The 18392-nt window shown below is 41.9% G+C and overlaps 1 protein-coding gene and 1 long non-coding RNA gene across 10 annotated transcripts in view; one reads left to right on the top strand and one right to left on the bottom strand.

Moving 5' to 3' along the window:
- GPR19 (G protein-coupled receptor 19) overlaps positions 1–4884 on the bottom strand; it is a 34858-nt gene extending 29974 nt beyond the window's left edge. For 3 of the 7 annotated variants that reach the window (XM_081589275.1, XM_081589274.1, XM_081589276.1), the window contains exons 1-2: positions 4474–4884; positions 3540–3907 (exon numbers count right to left, since the gene is read on the bottom strand). The gene's annotated coding sequence lies outside the window, so the exon portion shown is untranslated. The remainder of the gene's footprint in view (positions 1–3539; positions 3908–4473) is intronic. The other 4 variants (XM_081589280.1, XM_081589278.1, XM_081589281.1 and 1 more) reach the window with 2 other exon arrangements.
- Positions 4885–5367: 483 nt separating this feature from the next.
- On the top strand, positions 5368–18392 carry LOC145545257 (uncharacterized). Of its 3 annotated transcripts, none has more exons than XR_014081976.1 (4): positions 5368–5542; positions 8420–8508; positions 8794–9069; positions 17945–18392. It is a non-coding gene; the product is annotated as an uncharacterized LOC145545257 (long non-coding RNA). The 3 variants fall into 3 exon arrangements; XR_014081974.1 differs by having other exon boundaries at positions 8420–8556; XR_014081975.1 differs by lacking the exons at positions 8794–9069; positions 17945–18392 and having other exon boundaries at positions 8420–8707.

The raw sequence follows: 18392 nt of genomic DNA, 5'->3' as shown, positions 1-18392 counted from the left end.
GGACACGACTGAAGTGACTAAGCATGCCCGCACTCTATGTTGTGGAATATTCCTGGACCAGGGATTGAACTCATGTCCCCTGCATTGGCAGGTGGATTCTTCACTAGGGAAGTCACAGACAACATCCTGACTGCAACTTTGTGAAATCCCAGGCTAGAAATACCTGGTTAAGCTGCTCTCAAATTCCTCACCCATAAAAATGATAAGGTAATTCTTATTATTAAGTTCCTAAGTTTGGGAGAATTTTGTTATACAATAATAGATAACATACCCACATGAAAACTCTAGAAAACAACGAACAGAATTACATTTTCTTGGCATATTTGAGCAGTAGTGAGTTAAATAAGTGTCCCTGCTGCATATGTGTGTGTTCCTGTTGTGGAAAATTGTGGTTTTATTAATCCAAGGGCAGGAGGAAAGGGAGAACACAACTAGCCACATTAGAGAGCTATCTAAGGGGAGAAAAGAAAGCCAGTGGGGTGGAGGTGGATTTATTATAAAGACTCTGAAGAAGAACTGCAGGGAACTCAAGAATAGGAAGTGACAGTGAGACCAAAGATGGGACTGAAGTAAAGGACAGAAAGCTGTCAGAGCTGAGATAGCCACTGACTCCATCTCTTTCTCTCTTGAGGCTACAAGACCTATTCTCTCCCATTTTCTCTCTTAATTAGCAGCATCCACCTGCTTCTCTTTTGCAATCAGCTTGTTCTGATTACTGACGCACAAATGGTGGCCTCAGCTCTCTGCAAGTTACACGACCTTACAAATTCAATGCTTCTATTTAAATGAACCAGTCTCAATTAAAACAGAACTACAATATGATGCAGCAAACCCACTTCTGGGTATACTGTTGTTGTCTAGTCGCTCAGTCGTGTCTGACTCTTTGCAGCCTCATGAACTGGAACCCCCCAGGCTCCTTTGTCCATGGAATTTTCCAGGCAAGAATACCGGAGTGGGCTGCCATGCCCTCCTCCAGGGGATCTTCCCAACCCAGGGATCAAACCCATGTCTCCTGCATTGGCAGGAAGATTCTTTACCACTAGACACCTGGGAAGTCCACTTCTGGGAATATACCTAACGGAAGTAAAATCACTGTCTAGAAAAAATGTCTGCATTCCCATGTTCATCAAAGCATCATTCACAATATCCAAGACATGGAAACAATGTGTCTGTTGACAGATAAATGGGTAAAGAAAATGTGATATACAAATACCTCCCCCCCTACTCTCTCTCTCTCTCTCACACACACACACACAGGAGTATTATTCAACCTTAAAAAAGAAAATCCTGCCATTTGCGACAACATGGATGAGCCTTACATTAAGTAAATAAGCCAGACACAGGAAGACAGACACTGCGTGATCTCATTCATATGTGGAATCTTAAAAAGTTAAATTCATAGTAACAGTGAGTAGAATGGTGGTTACCAGGGCTGGGGGATTTCGCTACAAGGGGAGATACTGGTCAAAGCGTACAAAGTTTCAATTATAAGATAAACAAGTTTTCGAGACCTTATATACATATAGCATGTTGACTATAGTTAATACCAGTGTATACTTGAAATTTACTGAGAGAGATTTCAAGTGTTCCCACCATACATACAAAAATGGTAACTATGTGAGATGGGGTATTATTTAGCTTGACTGTGGTCACCACAATGTACATCACAATATACATATATCACATCACATTGTATACCTTAAAGATACACAACTTTTATTTGTCAGTCACACTTCCATAAAGCTGGGGAGAAAACATACGACCCAGTCTCTCAATATTCTGATCCAAATTCTTAGGAGGCAGTCAGTTTGACTCAGCTCAAGGACAGCAAGGAGATCAAACTAGTCAATCCTAAAGGAAATCAACCCTGAGTATCCATTGGAAGGACTGATGCTGAAGCTCCAATACTTTGGCCATCTGATGCAAACAGCTGACTCACTGGAAAAAGACCCTGATGCTGGGAAAGATTGAGGGAAGGAAAAGAAGAAGCCGATGGAGGATGAGACGGTTGGATGGCATCACTGACTCAATGGACATGAGTTTGAGCAAACTCCAGGAGATAGTGAAGTACAAGGAAGCCTGGCTTGCTGTAGCTCATGGGGTTGCCAAGAGTCAGACACGACTGAGCGACTAAACAACAACAAAGTCAGACATAAAGTGGATCAAATCAGCTGGAGGCACTGGGATGGAGCAGAGTTCTTGTACTTCTCCCTCAACACTCTCTAACAGATCTGGCAAATTTTATGAAGAGGAAGGACACGGAAAGGGAGAAAGCGATTGACAGAAGAAATGACTGACATCTTAGTGTATGTTTTTTTTTAATTCCATGAACTCTCCACTGCCGAGCCTGCCAATAACCACAATATCCTGGCATCAATAACAGAAGTAGTATGGTGGTTTCAACTTCTGAATTACTTATATCCCTAGAAACCTACAAGAAAGTACCCTTTCTCTTAGAAATTCAAATTCCTGACCCACACATGCCATCCCTCCCTGTCCAAGTGATTCTCTACTCACTGAAAGGCTACAAAAACAGCCTTGATTCTCACTATTCTCATTTGAAAGTACCGACAGCACCACTTGTGTAGTCAGAGCAGTGGTTCTCAATCTTGGCAGCAAAATGAGGAGCTTTAAAAAAATACTGAATTCTGGGTTCCACTTCCAGAGATTCTGATTGAATTGTCAAAGGTGAAGCCTGGGCACTAGGATTTTCTAAAACTCCCCAGATGATTCCAATGTGCAGGCAAGGTAAAGAATCTAGCCTAAGGTTCTCTGAATACAGATGCTACATTGAGCGTGCACATTTTGGTGAGGAGATGGCAGGCATAAATGGTGAGAAGCTCAAGGCAGAAACTCTTATTAAACATACACTACAAGTTATGCTTGTAACTCATGCAGTTGTCAACAGTATCTTGTTTCATCTTTACTGTCATCCTATGAATGAGACACTGTTCTTATTTGACACATAGGAAAACCGAGGCTGAGAGAGGTCACACAGAGAGACTGTAATACCTTAGCATCAAACTCCAGGTCTGATTCTCAATTCTATATCCTGTGACACCTTACTGAGAGATCACACCTCTTACAGTTGGATGATCCCACTCCCTAAAACCAAAATACTAAGGCATCAATGCAGAAACCCTATTCTATTGCATGCGTGGATTTTTTTTTTCTGGAACATTTTCATGAATGACACACATGTGGCCCAGTTACTATGTTACACTAGTATTAACTGCTCAGTCATGTCTAACTCTTTGTCACCCCATGGACAGTAGACTGCCAGGCTCCTTTGTCCATGGAATTCTCCAGGCAAGAATACTGGAGTGGGTTGCCATTTCCTAGGCTATACTGTAGGCTGCCAAAATGAAGTGAACTGTTCTAGGAAGAACTTCTTGATAGGGACTACCAGTACTGGACCTTTCTTAATGAAGCATTTCCATTCTATTAATTGATACCTGGATCCTTCTCCCTCACTGCTAACTTAAATCCTGTGGCTTTCTATACTGAGTTTTTCTTACAGATGAAGCTATATTGCTTACCTACAAGCAATTCCTTTGCTGGTCGACTAAAATCACGTATTGCATCGTTCCTCTGCCTTGTACTCCAGACAGTACATAAAAAATCAAAATATACTCAAAATCAAAAGTTGACTAGAGATTGCTGCTAATATCAAGATGGACTCTCATACCAAGTGACTCTGGGAGGCTAAAAGCAGAAAGTATGTACTTTTGTAACAAGCTGGTGTCTTGATAGCTCAGTTCCACCATTCCACTCCATGAAATCCACACTGCATCCTGCCTGAGGTGTGGCTGAAGGGACCCACAGGACAAGGACACTTCAGGTGTGGGCAGTACGTTTCAGACACTGCAGGAAGAAACTGAATGCTCGTGCAGGTGTCCCATGTGTCCTGAGAGAGAAAGAGGTCAGATTAGTCAGTTCTCCCAAGACGCTTCCAGAACTCCTGACTCCTCTACTTCCTCATCCCAACCTCAGTCCTTGCTCAGGACTCTGGCTTTTAGAATCCTCCTTGCCCCATTCACGTAGGGACTCCCCGATTTCCACCTTACTCAAGAGGAACTAAATGTGGGGGCATTTCTGTCTTTCTGTTTACAAACACGAACATCTTCACACTGTCCGATGGGAAATGTCCTCTACTGCAGGAGTTCCCAACCTTCAGGCTCTAATGCCTGATGATCTCAGGTGGAGCTGATGCCATCATGATAGAAATAAAGTTCACAATAAATGTAACGAGCTTGACTCGTCCTGAAACCACCCCCTGTCCCCCACCCACCATGGAATAACTGTCTTCCACAAAACTGGTCCCTGGTGCAAAAAAAAAAAAAGTAGTGTTGGGGAACATTACTCTACCACCAAGAGCCCTGTTTTCCTAGTTTCCCCTCTCCACTGGGCTGTGTAGTTATTGCCTTCCTTCACCCCTTCTATTTTCCCATCTTCTCCTTCCCTCTGCATTACCTTACTTCACAATCCCTCTTGGTCTCCAGGAAAAAAAAACTTTTTTTTTCACGGTCCTTAAAGATTTATTCCTTCTGTCGCTCCCAGGGTTATCTTTCCAAACACAGAAAGCCCATCACTCTGGTTTTAAAGCCTGAACGGCTCTCCCATGTCCACTCCTTTACTACTCGATTCGCTGAATTCTCCTCAGAGAATTCACGGCAGACACACAGTAACGGAAAAGAGGGACGACGGTACAAGCGTGTGGAGTAGTGACTGCAAAATCTCGAAGAATGTAGTGTTGTGTGCTTGAATCCATCGCGTCAACGTGAATTATCCTCAGACCTTTCTCGACGGTCAAACGAGCTTGACTGTTACCCAGCACAAAGTTTCGAAATGTTTTCGCGCTTAAAAAAGAAAAAAAAAATAGTCAGGCGCATGCGCAACCGCACACAGTTGTAGGGGGAGGGAGTTGCTGTTCGCGCAGGCAGATCTCGCGATGTTTGAGCCAGACCGGAGAGTAGAGGTTTTTTTATGCTGTTGTGAGGCTTTTTTCCCCCTTCCCTCCAGCAGGTGCGGTAATTTAATGCTGTAATCAAATTAAAAATATCAAGACTCCACGTCGAGAACAAACGAGGCTAGAAGCAGGCAACACGCCAGCGGCTGTTTTCCCTTCTAGGAAGGGCTTCTTGCGGAAGGCCCCACAGGTTCCTCAGAAACAAAAGTCAGAAGTATGTAAAAGCAGAAAACGCCAACCACTGTATCACCTTAGAGCGGTGTGCAGATTCTTGTTTTTCCATTTTTTACTGTACAAAAAATCCCATTGGCTGCTAGCAAACCAGGTTACACGCCTGTCGCTACTGCGCCTGCGCTAGGCTTTGTTTACTACCTCGGACGGCCGCTGGGTCCCGCCTCGAGAGCCCGGCGTGTAAGGACTTGTCCTGGGGTGTAGTTGTCAGCCGGGAACATGGATGGGAAGTTGATACCAGGACAGGTTAAGTGCAAGCCTGAAACCAGGGAAAATACGAGCGGTAATGAAAGCTCTTGAACACTCAGAAACCGTTGTCTTGTCAGCTCTGTCGTACTGAAGGTAATGAAGGTGATAGCGCCACTCTTAACCATAACTAAGAAGTGGTAAGCAGCAACTCTAGGCCCCAAAGCAGAGGTGGAATTTAGGTACTTGTTAAAAATATGGACTCTGTAATGGAAAAGATGCAAATAACCCTAACGCTTAAGCCCGTCTTGCTTAAATTTCGAGCAATACCTCCATGGTTAAGAATGTCTGTTGCAGCAAAGTCAAGAAGGCAGCCATGCAAATTTTGAAACTAAAAACAGTGGTGACTCTAGAAGCAATAGCCGGAAAAAGCACCAACCAACAAGCAAATTTTTTAAAAATGGCTTTAAGTTCCCTTCAAAATCAGTTTCAAATGGCTTAGAAGGCTGTGATACTTACAAGATGAGATCTGGTGAAACTTTGGTTATATTATAGATATGACTAGATCCGTTTGAAAACAAAGCAAGTTAATTTTTTTTAGGTATTTTTAATGGAAGAATTTCTGATGATGCATTTTAACGTGCTCTAAACAGCCTTCAGTTGCTGGTAGACTCAGCTAAACCTAGATCTGTATCTTTGAGTTGGATAATAGCATTGATGTTTACAATTTGGACGTTTTATTGGACTATTTGTTAGGTTTCAGATAATGAATTTGAAGACTTTAGTTTGTAATAGAAGAAACTTTCTACAAAAGGAAGATGAGATTTTTAGGTCGCATGAAATTAAGTAAGGGAAAAGTATGTACATGTGTGCAAATGGGGCCAAATTTTGAAGGCTCTGGGCACTTCCAGTGTGGTTCTCAGAGAGCCTTAATGTTAAAAAATTAACCTCTAGATTCTTCTCATTATGTTTGATATGATAGTAAAGTGTAGTAAATGTAGCAATTTGGATACTTACTTTTAAGGCAACAATTGGTACCCAAGTCAGAAGGAACTTAAAGTCCTGCTCCATTATCTAGGGTTGCACTGATTTGGTTGAGGTAAGATGATAGCCAGTTTTCTAAGCAGGATTGAATTGACCTTTTTTTTGTGAAGGAAAAGAAATGTAGATAAGCTGAATTGATTCTTTGTTCACTTATTAAGGTGATTAAGACTGACTCATAAACACTGCTTACTTTGTCAAGGCAGTCAACAACTGTAAAAGAAACTGAATGCTTTTATTGCACATGATGAGATGGTGCTAATGGAAATAGAGAATGGAAATTGGATGAAGAGTTGATACAGAGCTACCAGTCCTTTGAGACTACTGGTTCATTTACATGTGATGAAAACGTTAGTGTAAGACCAGTAACTGGTCAAATAAAACTTTATCTTTGTTCACTGAAAAAAAAATCTTTGAATGTGTAAAAGAACTCACCAGTGAATTGGTTACCCATTCAGTCTGTCATGAAACTCAGGAAATAGACTTCCAGAATTTCCACAATCAGTAGCTTAAAACGTTATCCATGAAAAAAAAAATAGCTATCTATATTATTTATTTAGCAGCATTCTGAGCATGCTCTCCTGTAATTACCCTGACATTGTAAAGTGGTGAAAAAACTGCTGCCTTTTGTAGTCATATATTTATGTAAACGTGAGTTCTTGAATTATTGTGACCCCAACATAAGGAACTGCTGAACGAAGAATCTTCTTTGCATTCCCAATTACCCCAAATTTGTTGAATCAATACAATATAATCTTACTTATTGCTTCCCTTGTGGCTCAGCTGGTAAGGAATCTGCCTGCAATGCGGGAGACCTGGGTTTGATTCCTGGGTTGGGAAGAGCCCCTGGAGAAGGGAACAGCTACCCACTCCAGTATTCTGGCCTGGAGAATTCCATGAACTATATAGTCCATGGGGCCGCAAAGAGTCAGACACGACTGAGCGACTTTCACTTTCAATCTTACTTATTAACTGAGTGATAGACCTTTTTTCATGACAGATAATTTTAAAGATTTTAAAAGTATTAAACATGTTACAGCCAAATTGCAGTGTTTGTGCATGAATCTTTATTGGTGAACAAGGGACTGCAAGAGAACCGTGCTGCTGCTTCTAGCCCTGCACTCTTTCAAGTGTTGGGAGTAATTCTAGTACATTTGTTGCACCTGAAGAAAGAATATTGCAATCAGATGGAAGGGAATCATTAGCAAGAGGGTGGGGGCATATGGAAGAAAAAACGGTGAACTTTGGTTGTGAATATTTACCAGTGCCCATTAAGGACATCTTCTCTGCTACAATACTCTTGCGACACCTAGAGAACTCCACCCTAGGCTCTCTACCATCTTCATCTTTGCCCGGCTGGCTTCTTTATTGCATTTACATCTCCTTTCTGTTCTGCCATCCTCAACTTAGTAGTCTCCTGTCACAGTCTCAGGATGGCTGCCATAGCACCAAACATCATGTTCTCATATGAAATGTTCAAAGAGAAAGGAAGGGATAGAGGGAGGAAAAAAAAAGAGAAGAATGCTTTCTCTTTGTGTCCTCCCTTCTTATCAGGGTGAAAAATCTTTCCCATATGACTTAACAGACTTCCCCTCACATCTCATTGCTCAGAACTATGTCATATGACTACCTCTAGCTGGGAGGAGGGGTAGGAAAGTATGTACATACAGAAAAAAACAAGTATTTTTTTTAAACAGCACACTAGAAATAACAGGACTTACAGAAAATACAACCTTAGGAACAGACCACTCAAAACCTATGCAGTTTTGTTACCCGAGGACCATAAAAGTTACTAGGCTAATGAAAAATACCAGCACAATTAAATCTCCTCTGGTGTTCTCAACATCACAGTAATTTTTTAGAGCTATGTTGTCTGTTTTGTCTATGTGAGGCTCTTGAGCTTTTTTTTTTATGTGGACCATTTTTTAAGCCTTTATTGAATTTGTTATAATATTGCTTCTGTTGTTTATGTTCTGGTTTTTTGGCTTCAAGGCATGTGGGATCTTACCTCTCCAACCAGGGATCAGACCTGCACCTGCTGTATTGGAAAGTGAAGTCTTAACAACTGGACCACCAGGAAAGTTCCACTCTTGAGCATTTAAATGTACCAACTCAAATTGAGATGTGTTGTAAGTGTAAGATACACACCAAATTTCAAAGACTTAGTATGAAAAAATAATGTTGAATATCTCATTAATAGTTTTTATATTGATTATATGTTGAAATATTTCACCTGTTTCTTTTTACTTTTTGAAAATATAGCTACTTGAAAGTTTAAAATTGCACGTGTTTCTCATATTTCTGCCAGACAGTGCTGCTTTAGAACCTTTAACCCTGGGATATGTGCTTTCTCCTTGGACATATAGGTCATTGAGGACATTTGATTCCAATTGAAAGCAGTTTCATCGAAATTAAAAGTCTGTCTCATGCTGTTGGATTGAAAGAATTAATATTGTTAAGAATGGCCATACTATCCAAAGCAATCTGCAGATTTAATGTGATTCCCTATCAAGTTATCCATGACATTTTTCACAGAACTAGAACAAATAATTTTAAAGTTTACATGAAACCATAAAAGACCCAGAATTACCAAAGCAATCCTGAGGGAAAAAGAAAGCCATGTATTTATATCTGAAGTCAAGGTGAGTATGTCATGGAGGCGTTGTATATGTCTGTATGTGTTTAGCGGAGAAGGCAATGGCACCCCACTCCAGTACTCTTGCTTGGAAAATCCCATGGACGGAGGAGCCTGGTAGGCTGCAGTCCATGGGGTCGTGAAGAGTTGGACACGACTGAGCGACTTCACTTTCACTTTTCTCTTTCATGCACTGGAGAAGGAAATGGCAACCCACTCCAGTATTCTTGCCTGGAGAATCCCAGGGATGGCGGAGCCTGGTGGGCTGCCGTCTAGGGGTCGCACAGAGTCGGACATGACTGAAGTGACTTAGCAGCAGCAGCAGCAGCATATGTGTTTAGAGGGATGGGGGTGTGTCTTTCTGAAGAGCAGTTTTAGTGGAAAAGGATCAGGCTTGGATTATCTTTGCACCAATTGCATGTGATCAGAGACAAATTACCTTTTACCTTTTTAAAAAATATGTATTTATTTACTTATTTGGCTGGGCTGGGTCTTAAATGCTGCACGTGATATCTTTGATCTTTGTTGCTGCACACCAAATCTTCAGTTGCAACATGCGAACTCTCCGTTGTGGTATGTGGGATCTAGTTCCCAGACTAGGGATTAAACCCCGGGCCCCCTGCATTGGGAGCGCAGAGTTTTAGCCACTGGACCACCAGGGAAGTCCCCACCTTTTTCCTTCATTTCTACTTACTCACTTGTTAAGGGTTATAATACTTACTTTGACCACACAGACAATTATTAAAACACTCTGCTATGATAAGCTACATTAACGTTAAATTCAAATTATTATGTGAGTAATGTATGAAAATGATCTGAAAACGTTCAATCAGGTAGAGTCTATGCAGATTTACAGTTCAGTTAAATTTGGTGGGGTTTAAAACTCTTCTGTATACGTCTAGAAACATAGGCTGTAAGTAGGGTTATGGTCTGGAATATTTGCCGGATTGGGACCGAGAGTCTGGCCTTGTGCTGCCCTCCTGTGCCGTTTATACAGCTCGGCAGGTCAATTACATTCCTGCTTCATGAATGCTCTGCGGGGGAATTCTTATTACTTACCCTCTTCTGTCCTCATGTGGCGACAGAGGGCCTAACTATTCTGGATGTTTCTGTTTCTTTGGTGAAGGAAGCCAGATGGAAAACCACTCTGAAACATTTAGGTCAGAAAATCAAATCCCAAGTTAAGGAAAAAGGCAACAAATTGCAAATTGCATTAGATACTAGAGATGTAATTGGTTCACTGATACAGGAAGATCTTAAGCAGATTATTGAGGTTCGGAGAAAAACACCATTATGACAAAGTCAGAAAAGGCTTTTTGTCAAGAATAGAAACACAACTCAATGTCCTTTTATTATGCTAAGAATTTAGAATAAAGCGATGATTTTCTAAGCAGAACTTTAGCTGGGTGAAATATGAGATTCACAAGCACAGCTCATTCAGTGCTAATTCACTTAGCACAGCCTCCAAAAGCGATTCCTTTCCAAGAGATTTAAGGTAATTTATCAACATGACAATTGTCTGGAAAGTTAAGAAAACATACTGAAGGAATGATAGAATGTCAAACCATACAGTGAAACAAGCAAAGGTAGTCAGTGAATGGCACCTTCTTCACATGCTTAGCTCCCCATCTGCCAGTGCCCAGGCCCCACCCCAGGCCTGCTGCCACACTGGCCTCCTGATATTAGAACCTAGCCACCCTCTATTTAGATGAGGTGTATGTGTGCATATTTTGTTCATGTAGGTATACAGCATGCAGGGACATTACATGACTTACCTTTTAGTCCACTCCTGCCAGGCTTTCATATCCTCCACTTGGCCAGAACTATTCTTATCAAGATCACCAATGACCTTCATGACCAAATCCAGTGGTCAGTTTTCAGTCCTCATCTTACTTGACTTACCAAGCAACATTTGAACCATTTGATCTCTCTCGTCCTTGAAACACTTTGTTTTACTTGGCTTCTGAGTCACCTCTCTCTTGGCTCTCCTCCATTCCATCAGTGGCTCCTTTATAGTCTCCTCTGTTTAGAGACTTCCCATCATTTTTATTTCTAAAAGTTGTAATGCTAAGGCCTCTTCTCTAAGGCCTCTTCTCTATCTAAACTCGCTCCCTTCATGATCTGATCTAGTCCCAAGGCTTTAATATCATCTGAATGCTGAAAATTTCCAAATTTGTGTCTCCAACACAAACCTCTCTCGCCTGACTTCCAGACTCATATATACAACTGCTTACTCAATGTCTCCACTTGGATGTCCATGTCTGTCTCACACTGAGCACACTGAAAGCAAAATTTGTTCCTCCCTCAGTCAATCCCGTTTCAGTATATGGCCAAACCTTCTTCAGTTGCTTAGGCCAAAAAGCCTTGGGGTCATTATGGACTCTTTATTTCCCATACACTCTCCATTTTCAATCATTTGGCAAAGTTTGCTGGCTATATCTTTAAAAACATATCTGTCCACTGACAGGTGAATGGATAAGAGAAGTTGTGATACATACACACAATGGAATATTACTCAGCTATAAAAAGGAACACATTTGAATCAGTTCCAAAGAGGTAGATGAACCTAGAACCTATTATACAGAGTGAAGTAAGTCAGAGAAACACAAATATCATATATTAATGCATAGATACAGAATCTAGAAAGATGGTACTGACAATCCTATTTGCAGGGCAGCAAAGGAGATGAAGACATAAAGGACAGATTTTGGACACAGCGGTGGAAGGAGAGGGTGGGGTTATTTGAGAGAGTAGCATTGAAACATATATATCACCATATGTTAAATAGATGGCCAGCAGGAATTTGTTGTATGACGAAGGAAACCCAAAGCCAGTGCTCTGTCACAAACTAGAGGGGTGAGATGGGAAGGGAGGAGGGTAGGTGGTTCAAGGAGGGGTGGAGTGGGGATATATGTATACCTAATGCAGATTCACATTGGTATATGGCAGAAACAATATTTTACAATATTGTAAAATAATTATCCTCCAACTAAAAATAAGATAAAAATTTAAAAAACCCATATATCATAACTCTACCCTTTTTTCCACATACATCGCTACCACCCGGTCTGAATCAGCGTGACCTCTTTTTGGATTACTGCATTGGTCTCCCCACTTCTCTCGGGCTTCTTTGAAGAACTTCCCACACAGCAAAGTGATCAAAATTAGCCAAAGTCAAATCAAAACTTCCCGCTCAAAGATGGCTTACCTCAATTGGAATAATATTGAAAGTCTTTATCATATCTTATAAAGTATACATAATCCAGGCCTCTAGTTTCTCTCTGATCTCATCTTCTACCTTCCAGCCCCTACATACTCTAACTTGCAAGTCCCTTTATTGTTCTTTAGCATCCCAGGCACATTCCTCAGGGCTCTTGGATTTGCTATTTCCTCTGCCTGGAACACAGAAAATTATGTAGTCCATGTCCTCATTTCATTGAGGTCTCTGTTCAAATGTCATTTAATCAAAGAGTCCTTCCTAATATAGCACCTGTCTTCATTACTCTCTGCACCCTCAATGACACTAGTTGAGCACCTTTAATGGCATGACACCCTATGCTTACTTATTTGTGTATTGTCTGCCTTCCACACTTGAGTATTAACTCCATTCCATTAAGCAGGACTTTGGCTGTCTTTGTTTTCTGCTATGTCCCCAGAGGGTCTGGCATCTGGTAAGAGCTCATTAAAAATTTAATGAATGAAGGAATGAACAAATATTCATGTGAACAGTTATTCAGAGAGTGGTCCGGAACAGAAAATGAGCACTTTCTGGTATGTTTTTAGCTGTAAGTTTGTGTAAACTGAAGACTGAGATGGTCATTGAAGGAGGTTTTCTCCTTCATATCTTCTCAATGAATGTAGTTGAAAATGGTGAGTTGGTGGTGAATATGTGTTTTGTTCCAAATTCCATATTCTACTCACAGAAATTGTCCATTTATGTTTCAATCATGGAAATCAAGGTCGTGAAACCAGAGTTTGCTATTTCCCCTTCTTACGAAACCAGCAATACTGCATTTTCTTACATTTTACTTAAAAATGAAAATTTTTTCTCTAATTAAAAATGCCTCATGAATTTTTTTTTTCTCTAAAGGCTGACCTAGCTCAGTTTTAAACCTTTTTTGAGTCCAGTTTCTTTCAAAGATGCTATTTTTCTTTTCAGAAATTCGAATCTCCTCTTCTCCAGAACCTTCTATTTATGAATAGTAGGTAAACTAAGCCAGTGAAACTTCAGTGATAAAATTTACAAACTCACTAAGTCATTGCATCATCTACAAGGATCATCACAGTGGACCCTGGACTCAGCTTCCTAAGGGCAGGCACACTGGTCCTAGCGCCTTGCCTGCGCCTTTTTGTGGCTTTGGAACACTCAGTCTTCTTAATCTCAGGGCCTCATCTGCAAGAGAGTATAATGGCATTTGTCTTGCCACGGTGGTCTTATGAGGGTCAAATGTGATGACATCAAAGAAGCTGCTTTCAAATATGTAAAGTATTAATCAGGGATGTCTTGGGTTCTACTAATAGAAACCAGTAACAAACTAGCTTGGAGCAAAATGGAATTGTTTTACAAACACAGGCTGTCCCACGAAACTGAAATCCAGGTAGTTGGACCTCCCACGTTGCAGGATCCAGAAACGAGGGAGTTTTAGGGTGCTCAGTGTTATTTGTCTCTCTAAAACCCAGGGTCTCAGGACTTCCCTGGTGATCCAGTGGCTAAGACTCTGCACTCCTAATGCAAGGGGCCCCGGGTTCAACCCTTGGTCAGGGAGCTAGATCCCACATGCCACAACTAAAGATCCCTCATGCTGCAGTGAAGACCAAGTACAGCCAAATAAATAAATAAATGTGAAAACCTATGGTCTCTCTTCTCCACCTCTCTTTGAATGTCCCTTTCTTTCTTCTGACACTGCAGGCAATCTTTATCTCTTATCTCCATCACATATGGGCCAAAGATAGCGTTCTTAAAACTGCTCTTTCAATTCCGAATCTGTATTACCTTATGCATCTCTAATTTACAGTTTACTAACTGAAGTTTTTGAGACCTGGTTTTGAATTTCCAGGAGAGAGGATTTGGTCAGCCAAGTTCAAATCAGATAGCTACCGACTCTCCCCTCTTTGGTCATCTTCAGGAAGCAAATGGGAGCAATGTCATATAATCCCTTAGCAGAAAAGGCTAAGAGAGCAAATTCTCTGAGAAGGTTGCATGGGGCAGTGAAGAAAAGAGTGTTGCACAGCTCAACTGTGATGAAAAATATGAAGAATATTCCGCATATACTTTTCCCATACTTTTGAAAACTTTACACAGGATCTGACTTGGTCGTATGATTACTATTGGCATATTTGTAAATACAGACAGGTCTCAGAGAGTCCTGCCAACCACACCACACCTTTACATTACATGTCAGATTCATGTCTCCAATATTGTCTCTGTTACCCATTTTTGTGTGGGGCATGGATTATAATACCTGTTTTTAAAAATTAACTTATTATTTGCTTGAGTTGAGTTCCTATGGCTGTGTGATGGTTTTCTCTAGTTGCAGCGAATGGGGGCTACTCTCTAGTTGCAGAGTGTGGGCTCTAGGCATGTGGGCTTCACTAGTTGCAGCACATAGGATCAGTAGTTGTGGCACATGGTCTTAGTTGCTCCGAGGCCTGTGGGATCTTCCTGGACCAGGGATTGAACCCATGTCCCCTGCATTGGCAGGCAGATTCTTAACCACTGGACCACCAGGGAAGTCCCTGTTACCCTCTTAAGGAACATAACCTCTTATTTGTTTTCCCCTCAAGGATATAGTTCATTTCAATATATATACTGACTGTAACAAATCAAATTCTCAATTTTCCCTATTCTTTATGTCCCAGACTTTCCCATCTGTATTAGTTGTTCAATCGCTAAGTCATGTCCGACTCTTTGTGACCCATGGACTGCAGCACACCAGGTTTCCCTGTCCTTCACTATCTTCTGGAGTTTGCTCAAACTCATGTCCATTGAGTCAGTGATGCTATCCAACCATTCCATCCTCTGTCACCCCCCTTCACTTTCTGCCCTCCTGTATTAGTTAGGATTGACTATAGAATGTTATAACAAATCGACCCAAACTAACATGGTTTGACAAAGTAGAAATTCATTTTCTTCTCTTGGGTCAAGTCATTGATGGCGGCTCTATCATCTTTAACGTGTGGCTTCCAAGGTTGCATTAATATTCACCTTAACAGTCCATGAGAGGGGGGAGAGAGAAGCAGAAGGGGAGGGGTCATGTGATAGGTTTTATACACTAGGCTGGAAGACACATATCACTTTTTCCTACATTCTACTGGAAAATACCTATCATCAGACCACATCCAACTACATAGGAGGGTGGGAAATTTAATGTAGCTGGGCAGCTGTATGCCTGGTTACAATTCTGATACTGACGAAAAAGGTGAGAATGGAATTTGGTGGACAGCATGCCATCTCTGCTGCATCCTCCCTTTGTGCTACTTCTCTTATTTAATGGCACCGTTCTCTCAATTACCCTTAAAGTCATCCCCCATTTCTCCGTCTTTCACCAGCCCTCGTATCTGACTACCTAAGCAAACCCACATTCATTCCTTGTTTTCCATTCCTTCCTCTGGGCCACAGCTTAAGGCCCTTGTATCTCTTGCTTAGGGCTGCCCAGGTGGTGCTAGTGGTGAAGAATCCACCTGCCAATGCAGAAGATGCAAGAGACGTGGGTTCAGTCCCTGGGTTAGGAAGATCCCCTGGAGAAGGGCATGGCAGCCCATTTCAGTATTCTTGCCTGGAGATTCCCATGGACAGAGGAGCCTTGTGGGCTACAACCTATAGGGTCACAGAGTCATACACGACTGAAGCGACTTGGCACACACACACACATCTCTTGCTTGAGCAACTGCAATCAGCCTTCAAAGTCACCTCCCTATGTCAGTGCCTCCATGCTCATCACAACCACCCTCTACTCTGCTGTCAGATGCCATTTCTGAACCCAAACATCTGACTGTCCAAGACAGCTTGGGGCCCTTTAATTTGTTTTAATTAATTAAAAAATATGTATTGATTTGGCTGTACCAAATCAATTAGTTGTGGCACAAGAGATCTTTTAGTTGTGGTATACAAACTGTTAGTTGTGGCATTTGGGATCTAGTTCCCTGACCAGGGATCGAACCTGGACCCCCTGCATTGGGAGCACATAGTCCCATATTTTTTAAATTAATTTTTATTGGAGGTACTTCCTTGGTGGTCCTGGGGCTAAGATTCCATGCTCCCAATGCAGAGGGCCCAGGTTCTAGTTCTCTAGTCAGAGAACTAGATCCTGAGGGTTGTAACTAAAGATCAAAGATTCCCTAGTGTCACAACTGAGACCCTGCGCAGCCAAATAAATAACTTAAAACATTTTATTGGTGTATAGTTGCTTTACAGTGTGGTCTTCAACTGTACCGCAAACTGAATCAGCTACACGTACACATATATCCCCTCTTTTTTGGATTTCCTTCCCATTTAGGTCACCACAGAGCACTGAGTAGTGTTCCCTAAGCTAGAGGTAGGTTCTCATTAGTTATCTATGTTACACATGGTATCAATAGTGTATATATGTCGATCTCAATCTCCCAGTTCATCCCACCCTCCACCCTCTTGTTAGTTCTCTACATCTGTGTCTCCATTTCTAGACTCCACATCTGTGCAGCTTGGGTCCCTTAACTGTTACCTCCACTCCTGGCCAAGGTGGCGATCACTGCATACAAAGCATCTGCAGCCACGCCTTTGTAGCTCAGTAGCTCACACCAGACAGCTTCCTATTCCCTGTTCCAAGCCTTCTTTCTCTGGTCTCATGGCTCATGCTTCTACCTTTTTGCCTTACATCTGTGCTCTGTGCAAAACTCAGTTCCCTTTTGATTAATACCATAATGGGACTGTCTACCCAACTTTCATTTGGCTCTGTCCCTAGACAGTTTCTCAGGGCATAGGCTTGCTCTTGGTCAGGAGACATGTTTGGACAGTGATCATCTTATTCTCTTCAACAAAAGCTCCTTTGCTTACTGAATAAAACAGACTTTCTCATTAGCATGTCACCCCCATGCCTGCCACTGTCTGATCCCAACTCCCAGTTACCACCCCTGCCAATACATCTTTATAATTTTCATGACATTTTTCTCATTCTTCAAGAGCTGACTCATATCACCTCCTTGACAGCTTCCTTTTTCTCTCTCCTTTGTACTCCATCTTTGAACAGAGTTCTTCCATATTTTGCTTTCTATCTGTGGAGTTTCTGTGCAGAGGGTGGTCTCCTCATCTAAGATGAAAGTGTTAGTTGTTCGGTCGTGTTTGACTCTTTGAGGCCCCATGGACTGTAGCCCACCAGGCTTCTCTGTCCTTGGGATTCTCCAAGGAAGAATACTGGAGTGGGTAGCCATTCCCTTCTCCAAGGGATCTTCCTGACCCAGAGATCGAACCCTGGTCCCCTGCATTGAAGGCAAATTCTTTACGGTCTGAGCCACCAGGGAAGCCCTCTAGGATGTATACTCCCTAAACAAGAACTGTGACTTCCTCATTCTTGCATTCTCCACACTGCTGAGAATACCACCTTGGGGAATACCTTACCCATGGTGAGAGGACATCATTCCAGTGCTTAGAACCTCCTACTGCTTCAGTGGCCTCCTCTGTCATTCAGTCATGGATTAAAACTCTGCATAGGCCTGCCTCGCTTTGGTTGAGCAGATATTGCTGCTGTTACTCCCTCCTCTCTCCCCTTTGCTCCTTGAAGACAAAATCACACTTCAGAACTTTTGTGTTTGCTGTTCTTCTCCATCTTCCTTTTTTTTTTTAAGTCTTTTGAATTTGTTACAATATTGCTTCTATGTGTTAGTGTTTTGTGTTTTTTTTTGGTCAGGAGGCAGGTGGGATCTTAGCTCTCCCAGCACGGATGGAACCCCCACCCCCTGCATTGGAAGGAGAAGTCTTAACCACTGGACCACCAGGGAAGTCCTCTGCAGTTCCCTTTATGGAGACACTGCATGGCTGCTCTCTCTGGAGTCATCAGAGCATCTCTCCAAGGGCACTTTCTCAGTGAACACTTCCTGGACCACACTAGTCACACTGGGACCTCACAACACTCTTTCCCCCTCCTCTGCTTGTTATTCTCCATAGCATGTATCTCTTCCTTCCCCGGTATGTATATTTCACTCAGGTATTATTGTGTATTTTCTGTCTCCTCTCCCCCTACTAGAGCGTAAGCAGTCATCCTAGTGTAAATCTGCTTGTTTACCTCTGTATTCCCAGAGTCTCGGATATCAAGGCACTCAATAAATATTTGTAGAAAGAAAGAATAAGCAAATTAA

The sequence above is a fragment of the Giraffa tippelskirchi genome, chromosome 4 (genome assembly GCF_054371585.1).
Source record: "Giraffa tippelskirchi isolate mGirTip1 chromosome 4, T2T-mGirTip1v1.2.pri, whole genome shotgun sequence".
Taxonomy (NCBI): domain Eukaryota; kingdom Metazoa; phylum Chordata; class Mammalia; order Artiodactyla; family Giraffidae; genus Giraffa; species Giraffa tippelskirchi.
Note: the sequence above shows the minus strand (reverse complement) of the source record. Positions and strands in the feature narration are given on the sequence as shown.